This window comes from Sturnira hondurensis, unplaced genomic scaffold, assembly GCF_014824575.4.
Source record: "Sturnira hondurensis isolate 20B ecotype Veracruz unplaced genomic scaffold, ASM1482457v3 Scaffold0022910, whole genome shotgun sequence".
NCBI classification, from domain to species: domain Eukaryota; kingdom Metazoa; phylum Chordata; class Mammalia; order Chiroptera; family Phyllostomidae; genus Sturnira; species Sturnira hondurensis.
Window position 1 is genome coordinate 4,876,013 of NW_028095541.1, and position 9,200 is coordinate 4,885,212.

At 39.9% G+C, this 9,200-nt stretch overlaps 1 pseudogene; it reads left to right on the top strand.

Annotated features, from left to right (window-relative positions):
• Window positions 1-3,512: 3,512 nt before the first annotated feature.
• Window positions 3,513-4,719, top strand: LOC118980439 (tubulin-specific chaperone E-like; annotated as a pseudogene).
• Window positions 4,720-9,200: the final 4,481 nt, after the last annotated feature.

The following is a 9,200-nucleotide window of genomic DNA, read 5'->3' on the forward strand; positions in this document are numbered from 1 at the left end:
CCCTCCTCCTTCTTCCCGCTAATAACCCTCCATGTGATCTCCATTTCTGTGATTCTGTTCCTGTTATAGTTATTTGCTTAGTTTGTTTTTTGGTTTTGTCTTTTAGGTTCCGTTGTTGATAGTGAGTTTGTTGCCACTTTACTGTTCATAGTTTTGATCATCTTCTTTTTCTTAGATAAGTCCCTTGAACAGTTAGTATAAGAAAGGCTTGGCAATGATGAACTCCTTTAACTTTACCTTTTCTGGGAAGCATTTTATCTGCCCTTCTACTCTAAATGAAAGCTTTGCTGGATAAAGTAATCTTGGATGTAGGTCCTTTTATTTAATGACTTTGAATGCTTCTTTCCAGACCCTTCTTGCCTATTAGGTTTCTTTTGAGAAATCAGCTGATAGTCTCATGGGAACTCCTTTGCAGGTAACTTTCTCCTTTCTCTTGTTGCTTTTAAAATATATTTTATTGATTATAGCATTACAGTTGTTCTATTTCCCCCCTTCATTCCCCTCCACCCTGCATATCCCCTCCCCCACCATTCCACCCCCCTTTAGTTTATGACCACGTGTCTCAAGTTCTTTAGATTCTATATTTCCCCCACTATTCTTGCCCTCCCCCTATCCATTTCTACCTACCATCTGTGCTACTTTTTTTTGTATCTTCTCTCCCCTTCTCCTCCTCCCACTCCCTTGTTGCTAACCCTCCATGTGTTCTTCATTTCTATGGTTCCACTCCTGATCTAGCTGTCTTCTTGGTTTGCTTTTGTTTTAGGCGTGGTTGTTAATAACTGTGAGTTTTCTGTCCTTTCACTGTTCATATTTTTCATCTTCTTTTTCTTAGATAAGTCCCTTTAACATTTCATATAATAAGGGCTTGGTGATGATGAACTCCTTGAATTTGATCTTATCTGAGAAGCACTTTATCTGCCCTTCCATTCTAAATGAAAGCTTTGCTGGATAGAGCAGTCTTGGCTGTAGGTCTTTGGATTTCATGACTTGGAATACTTATTTCCAGCCCCTTCTTGCCTGTAAGGTCTCTTTTGAGAAATCAGCTGACAGTCTGATGGGAACTCCTTTGTAGGTGACTGTCCCCTTATCTCTTGCTGCTTCTAGGATTCTCTCCTTCATTTTCATCTTGGCTAATGTAATTCTGATGTGCCTTGGTGGGTTCCTTCTTGGGTCCAACTTCTCTGGGACTCTCTGAGCTTCCTGGATTTCCTGGAAGTCTATTTCCTTTGCCAGACTGGGGAAGTTCTCCTTTATTATTTGTTCAAATAAGTTTTCCACTCGTGGCTGTTTCTTTCCCACTTCTGGTACCCCTATAATTCGGATGTTGGAACATTTAAAGATGTCCTGGAGGTTCCTAAGCCTCTCCTCAGTTTTTTGAATTCTTGTAACTTCACTTTTTTCTGTTTGGTCATTTCTTCCTTCCTTCTGGTCCACTCCCTTGATTTGAGTCCCAGTTTCCTTTCCATCACGGTTGGTTTCCCGTGCATTTCCCTTCATTTCAATTAGTTTAACCTTCATTTGTTCCTCTAATTTGTGGCTAAAATCAACCAGTTCTGTGGTCATCCTGATCAGCAGTATTTTGAACTGTGCATCTGATAGGTTGGCTATTTCTTGGTCACTTAGAGTTATCGGTTCTGGGGCTTTGAGCTCTTCTTGAGCCATATTTTGGACTGTTCGTGCCTGTTATGTATGAGGAGCAGAGCCCTAGGTGCTCACGAGGGCTGGGCTACTCAGTCACTGGGTTGTGATGCTATATATGGGGGTGGGGTCAAAGGAAAGCAATGGTGGCCCCCTCTGCTGCCTCCCANTGAACTGTGCATCTGATAGGTTGGCTATTTCTTGGTCACTTAGAGTTATCGGTTCTGGGGCTTTGAGCTCTTCTTGAGCCATATTTTGGACTGTTCGTGCCTGTTATGTATGAGGAGCAGAGCCCTAGGTGCTCACGAGGGCTGGGCCACTCAGTCACTGAGTTGTGATGCTGTATATGGGGGTGGGGTCAAAGGAAAGCAATGGTGGCCCCCTCTGCTGCCTCCCACTGCCACCACCACTGCTGCCTGTGAAGTCTGTCCCACTGTGCATGAATGTGTGACCACGGTCAGCCCACCACCACTGGGTTCTCTGCTAGGGCCTGCTTGGTCCATCTCACTGCTCACTCCCCTGCTGGTTTATCTGTGCACAAATGTGTGACCGCAGCCAGCCCACTGCTCTGCGCCCTCACTGGGTCCACCCAAAGCGGGGCTGCCTGGGTGCTTGGGGTCTGGGGATCTTTCTTGCCCGTCCCAGCTCTACTGTTGGCTCCGCCCCTCTTACTGTTCTGGTTGAATGGTTGGTTGTTGTCAGACTTCCGTATAGTTCAATTTTCTGTTCTTTGGCTGTGTCTTTGTTCACCAAACCTTTGTTGTATTCAAATTTGGTCATGGGAGAAGGCACAGTGTTTCCACCTATGCCTCGATCTTGGCAGAAGTCCCCCTGTGGTATTAATTTTTTAAATTAATATATTTCAGGTGATGTATGCAATTTTCACTTGCTCCTTAACTGAATTTATATTAAATATCATTTGCTCCTTTCAAATTCTATTCCATCTCAAAAGCAAACCAGAGGAAGTTTTCTAAATTATAACCATAGCATCCTCATGCCCAATGAATCTGATCTACAAGTAACAAAACCTATAACTTCCAGCTAACAATGGAATATATGTGTCAATGAGAAAAAAAAAGAAAGTTTTAGGAGATCTCAAGGAAACACCTGGGTGGGAGTGAACAGTGGAGCAGGTTGATGGAGAATCAGATATGCCAGCACAGTGGGGAAAGGGCTCAGTAAAGGAACAATGGTTTCTGCCAGCACTCTGTCTGGGAGAAAGCTCTCCACCCTAGCTCTTGCCCCAATGCCAGACCACTCAGCCCCTCCACATATTCTCTGGTGTCTCTCAAGCTGCTGTGCCAGCACTGGAACTCAGAAGGAGTGAGTTGAGATTGGTGAGAAAAATGGGATAATCCAGAGAAGGGCAAGCATGATAGAATCTGGTACAGGGGGCACACAACAGGGGGAGGATTCTTTATTTGTCCAAAGAACACTTTGGAGTAGACTTTCTTTATTGCAGTTAAGAACCTCTGTGTGTTAGAAGACAGACCAGAGGAAGATGGAAAAGAGCAAATTGCTTAAATAGGGAATAAACTAGTGGAAAATATTGGTTTTTAATCTGTTATAAAATGGCAAAATCAGCTGGACAAGTTCCAAGAAATTTTTCTGAGGAACTATGCAGTAAATTGTGCTGGTGATAGCCCTGGCCAGGTAGCTCAGTTGTTTGGGGTGTTGTTCCATACACCAAAAGTTATGTGTTTGATCCCCAGTAGCAACACATACCTAGAATGCAGGTTTGATCTCCAGTCAAGGAGCTACAAGGCAACCGACCTACTGATGTCTCTCTCACATCAGTGTTTCTATCTCACATTGATGTTGTGCTCTCTTTCTCTCTCCCCCTTCTTCCCTCTCTAAATTCAATACACATATCCTCAGGTGAGGGTTGTGCTGGTGATAATGGAGACATTGCCAAAGTGTGTCCTAATACTAGAAATTTAATGTCAAAAAACCTGCTGTGAGCATGGGATGAAGTCACAGATACTGATGATGAGCTCAGACACCTGAAAGTCCTTAATCTCAGTGACAACAAACTGAAATTTCCCATGGCTCACTATCTCCAACCAGAACATTTTCTACACTGAAGGTTTTAGTTCTTAGCTGAACAAGAATAACATGGGCCAAAGTGCTCTGGTGTGCTGCTGGGTGACCAATCCTCCAGGAGTCTAACAATCTTTCCATTTTAGAAAGGCCAGCTGACATTCTACAGATGGTCAAGTTATTAGACTGTCCCTCTAAACAATTAATTGATGAAAATCAGCTGTTTCTAACAGCTTACTGCCCAGAGTAGAACAAATAATCCTTTCCAACATTGGGATTTTTTCTCTACATCTCCCAGATGCTGGCATTTGGTGCAAAACATCAATGTTTTCCTCCTTGCAATACTTTTTAGTCAATGACAATCAGATATTGCAATGACCATTTGTCAACGAGTTGAGTAAGTTAGAGTCTGCATGCTTTGTCCTGCCTGCAATCCCCTGAGGGAAGAAAAGCAGAGACTACCTGCCAATTAATTATCACCAAGATTGGTCAGCTGGAATCCCTGAACAAATATAAGATTCTTCCCAAGGAGAGGCATGGATCTGAGCTGGATTACCAAAAAGTATTTGGAAATGAATGGAAAAAGGAAGGTGGGCACCCAGATCCAGACAAAAACAGGCCAAATGAGGAGTTTCTGGCAGCCCATCCCAGACACCAGTTACTCTGTTTCAAATATGATATACCTGAAGATGGGGAATGCAAAACATAACAACCATGTTTGCTCAAAAACCAGCTACTAACATTGAAGATAAAATATCCTAATCATCTTGATCAAAAAGTCCTAGAAAAGCAACTGCCAAGCTGCATGACAATTCAAAGTGAAAAGATTGCTATCACATCTCAAAGTTCCAGTGTCAGGTCTTCTGTTATCCAAGGAAGGTCGCAGAATGTCAGGCAGAGACACTGAACTAGAAAATGACCAAGTCATTACAGATTTATTCTGTGGAAACTGGAGATTGTCTACTAGTGCAATGGGGACAGCCAACTAATAAAACTCAAGAGATTAGACTGTTTATGATGACTGGGGTTCATTGGAAATAAGCAATTTATTGAAACAATTCCATTCTTAAAAAAAGGTTTTATAATTTGCCCTAGGTATAGAAAAGGCTATACTTTTCATTGTGAAGAGACCATTTCTAGCTTGTATATAATAGCAATAATAAAGGCTTTGTTCCTTCTGCAAAAAAATTTTTGAAAATATACTCAAAATCATGTGTTTTACAATGCTCATTGTGTTATACAGGGTTCTCCAGAGATGCAGAATCAACAAGTAATATATATATTATATTACTTAATATATAGTGCATATAAAATCATGTGTATTGTATATATACTATACATCATTATATATTATATATTATTGACTTAATATATAGTAAATGTATTATGTATAACATATTATATAGAAAATACATATTGTACACATATATTATAGTATATATATGTCATCTATATATGTGTTATATATTATATATGATGTGTATACCGTGTATAATATGTATTATATATTATAATATGCATGCCTCATATGATATGTTATATAATATGGTACATGAACATATTATATATACTATATATTAAGTACATATTTCATGTATAGTGTACATATTATATACTATGTGATATATAAAATAAATATATATACACAGAGAGATTTAGTATATGTAGCATCTGTCTAGATGGTATCCAGCCATATAATATGAAAAATAGAGACATTGGTTGAAGATACAAGAAACCTTGTGCATAGGACAATGACACCTCAGTCCTCCCCAAAGTAGGCACCTTGACCCCACACAGTTCACCCAATTAACATCAGCTGCCCCATCATACTTCCTAAATTGCATTGACCGTCTGAAATCTCTCCCCTTTCAAAGGTGATTTCAGTTTTGGGAAAATCCAGAAGTCACTGGGTACCAAATCTGGGCTGTAGTGGGGCTGAGTCACCTGGGTGATTTAATGTTTCACTCAAGAAATTCTGCACAAGACATGATGGATGAGCAGGCACGCTGTCATGATGAAGCTGCCAATCACCAGTTGCCCCTAGCTGTGGCCTTCTGAACCATCCAAATAGTTTCCACAGAGGAATGTTCAATTTAACATGAAATTGGATGCACATTCATTGCTCTACTCCATCATTTTGAATGTGACAGTCACACAGTACCCATGATCAGTCAATGGTGTTTACCAGCCCCACTGCCTAGAACAGTAAAGTCATCATTGTTCACACATACACATTCCAGTCCACTCTCCTTGGCTGCCAGGTTACATCGATATCACACAAACCATTTTCATTATATTAACAATGGTTGGACTTTTTCCAGACAGACCTTGTATATCATATGTGTGTGTGTATATATGTATATGTATATAAGTACATGTATATATGTATTAATATGATATATAAAAGGATTTATTATAGAGAACTGGCTCATGTCATTATGGGGGCTGGTAAGTCCAAAATCTGCAGAGATAATACTCCAGTTCAAGTCAAAAAGATGGAAGCTACTGTAGAAACAGGAGGAGCACTGTGCTATTTGGAAGGCCATTAGGCAGAAAATTCTCTCCAACTCAATGCAGAGTTGGACTTTTTTTCTCTTCAGGTCCTCAGCTGATTGGATGAGCCCACCCTCACCCTGGTGGGCCATGTGCTTCACTCAGTCTACTGATATAAATGTTGACCTCATCCAAAACCACCTTCACAGAAACATCTGTGACATTTGGCAAAATATCTGGCACATACATTGAGATCACTGAAATGGACAAAAGAGACACCAAAGAAAGAAAAATTGAAAATAACATACATGTTCATTAATAAGGAATCAGTTAAAAGACTAATTCAGCCACACACTGATACACATAAGCCATTATTTTTTAGTGTGGCAGAAGATTATTTAGTGTAATGGAAAAGTTTCTTAAATACCATTCAACAGGCTCGGCCATTATATAAGTGAATTCTCATAGTACCTTGAGCTATAACTCATGCAGGCCTAGACATTTAGACTTATCTAGTGCACTCAGGTACTCATCAGAGCCAGAAGATGGAATCATAAAACTGGAAAGGAACACTATGGTCATCTCATCCAAAATCCCCCAAGAGTGATAAAGAAAAATAACATGGTGGTTTAGATATACCTAGAATTATTGACAGAGCTTTGATGTCAGACATTTAAAAATAATAAGCATTTAAATGTCAGACTGGGGTTTGATGCTGACCATCAAAACAAATGGGAAAATACAAACCTGTTTTGGCAAAATAACATTTCACTTCTCCTACTGTGTATTAAAGTCAAGATTACACAGCGTATTGTTACCATCAAAGGAAACCCCAGAAGTAAGTCTCAGGCCTGCCGGGATTACATAGGGAGTGACATAAAAATATAGTTGTCAGGACCCATCTCAGACTTACTCCTAGGATTTCCCTCCCCTTCTGGTTAGAATGCCCATCTAGAGCTTTACTCAAACTTTGGACTTGCTTTATTTAGACATACCCAGAGCAAACGCAAAAGAAGGGAACTGGATCCATAACTTGTGATTCAAAATAAAAAGCAGCCCTACAATTTCAAAAACACTGTTTTCACAACTACTGTTTTCTACCTCTAAAATAAAGCTTGGTGGCAGAAAAAAAGTCTTAATAATGCCATTTCTGAAGATAATCAAACAAAAAAATAAAACAATTAGAGAGCACTGATTTTAACTTTATGTCTGGGATCAGCCTTTCAGAATCCAGTTATATATGTATAATATACCTACCTGCTAACGATAGTTAAAGATTTGAATGCTATCCCATTAGATTTCAAAGCTCTGATATTAATGAAAATATATTCTTGTACCATTTGTTGTATGTGAATTGCAACAAAGTCTACAGAATCACCAGTTCTTATTTCCAGAATATGACTTTTAATTACAAATCTGCTACTTGTGGACTGAAAAGTGAGGACTGTAATGTTTACAAACTGTCAAAAATATGATGAGGAGAATGCCTATAAAATACATTAAGGTCCTTGGATAAAAATACCATGTAGACACGAAACTCTGAAGCTACAGCATTATAGGTACAGTAATCAACTGAATCAGAAATTTTTTCTTCAGTTTGCATTTACTGAAATGCATACCCTCTATTGGGAAGGTTGATGTATTAACTTTTCTTAAATATAATTCAATCATTTATCAATTATATATCAACAACCCCTCCTTCCCAATGTGAAAGAACAGCTTCCTATAACTGGTTTCCCAATGGAGACACTACATAGCCAGGTATGCACCAGGGGTCCCAGAACTTTATTTGAAAATCACTTGGGATCCTTGTTTAAAATGCATATCTCTGAGATCAAGTGTATCTGGGATGGGACCAAAACACCCATATTTTTAATGCATACCCCAAGTCACTCTGGGTGGTGATCAGTGAATCCACACTTGGAGGGACTCTCAAGTGCTATGCTGCCTTTGGCTTGCTTTGCCTGTAGTAGTTTTTCAGACGCTTCTCAGTCCCTTGCCTAGTTTTTCTCAGTGGTCCCCAACCTTGGGTGACCATTTGGATAAGCTGGGAGCCAGGGCTAACCCTCAAAGATTCTGAGTAAACTGGTTCAGGTGGATTTTTGTAAAGCTTCCAGATGGTAGTTCAGATTGAGTGTCCAGTGAGTGGTCTTTAAACTGACTAATGATTTCATTTCCAAGCTGTGAACACCTGATAGATGTCCCCATGGCCAGGACCCCAAGCCAGAGGATAGTTAGGTCACAGAGATCAGGGCTTTCATGATAAGGGAAAAAATCTTTTTGACACAAGTTCAAAGACGAGCTTTGGGGACACTGCCCCACACTCCTCACTGAAAGAAATATGAGCCCAAACAAATAGGAATTTCAGTCACAGAAAATGGCAATCTGTTTTTTTCCCCATTTAAAAAAATTATTTTATTGTTGTTCAATTACAGTTGTCTGCATTTCCTCCCCACTACTCCCACCCCACGCCAGCCAAACCCTCCTCCATCCCTTGCTTCCACCACCCCCCTTGGTTTTGTCCATGTATCCTTCAAAGTAGTTCCTGAAAACCCTTCCCCCCATTATCCCCTACCACCTCCCCTCTAATTACTATCAGATTGTTCTTAATTTCAATGTCTCTGGTTTGATTTTGCTTTCTCTTTTCCTTTGCTAATTATGTTCCAGTTAAAGATGAAATCATATGGTATTTGTCCCTCACTGCCTGGCTTACTTCACTTAGCATAATGCTCTCCACTTCCATCCATGCTGTTGCAAAGGGTAGGAGCTCCTTTCTCTCTGCTACATAGTATTCCATTGTGTAATGTACCATAGTTTTTTGATATACTTATTTACTGATGGGCACTTAGGTTGCTTCCAGCACTTGGCTATTATAAATTACGCTGCTATGAACATTGGGGTGCATAGGTTCTTTTGCATTGGTGTTTCAGGGCTCTTAGGATATAATAGCAGCAGTGAAGTTGCTGGGTCAAAAGGCAGTTCCATTTTTAGTTTTCTGAGGAAATTCCATACTGTTTTTCAGAGTGGCT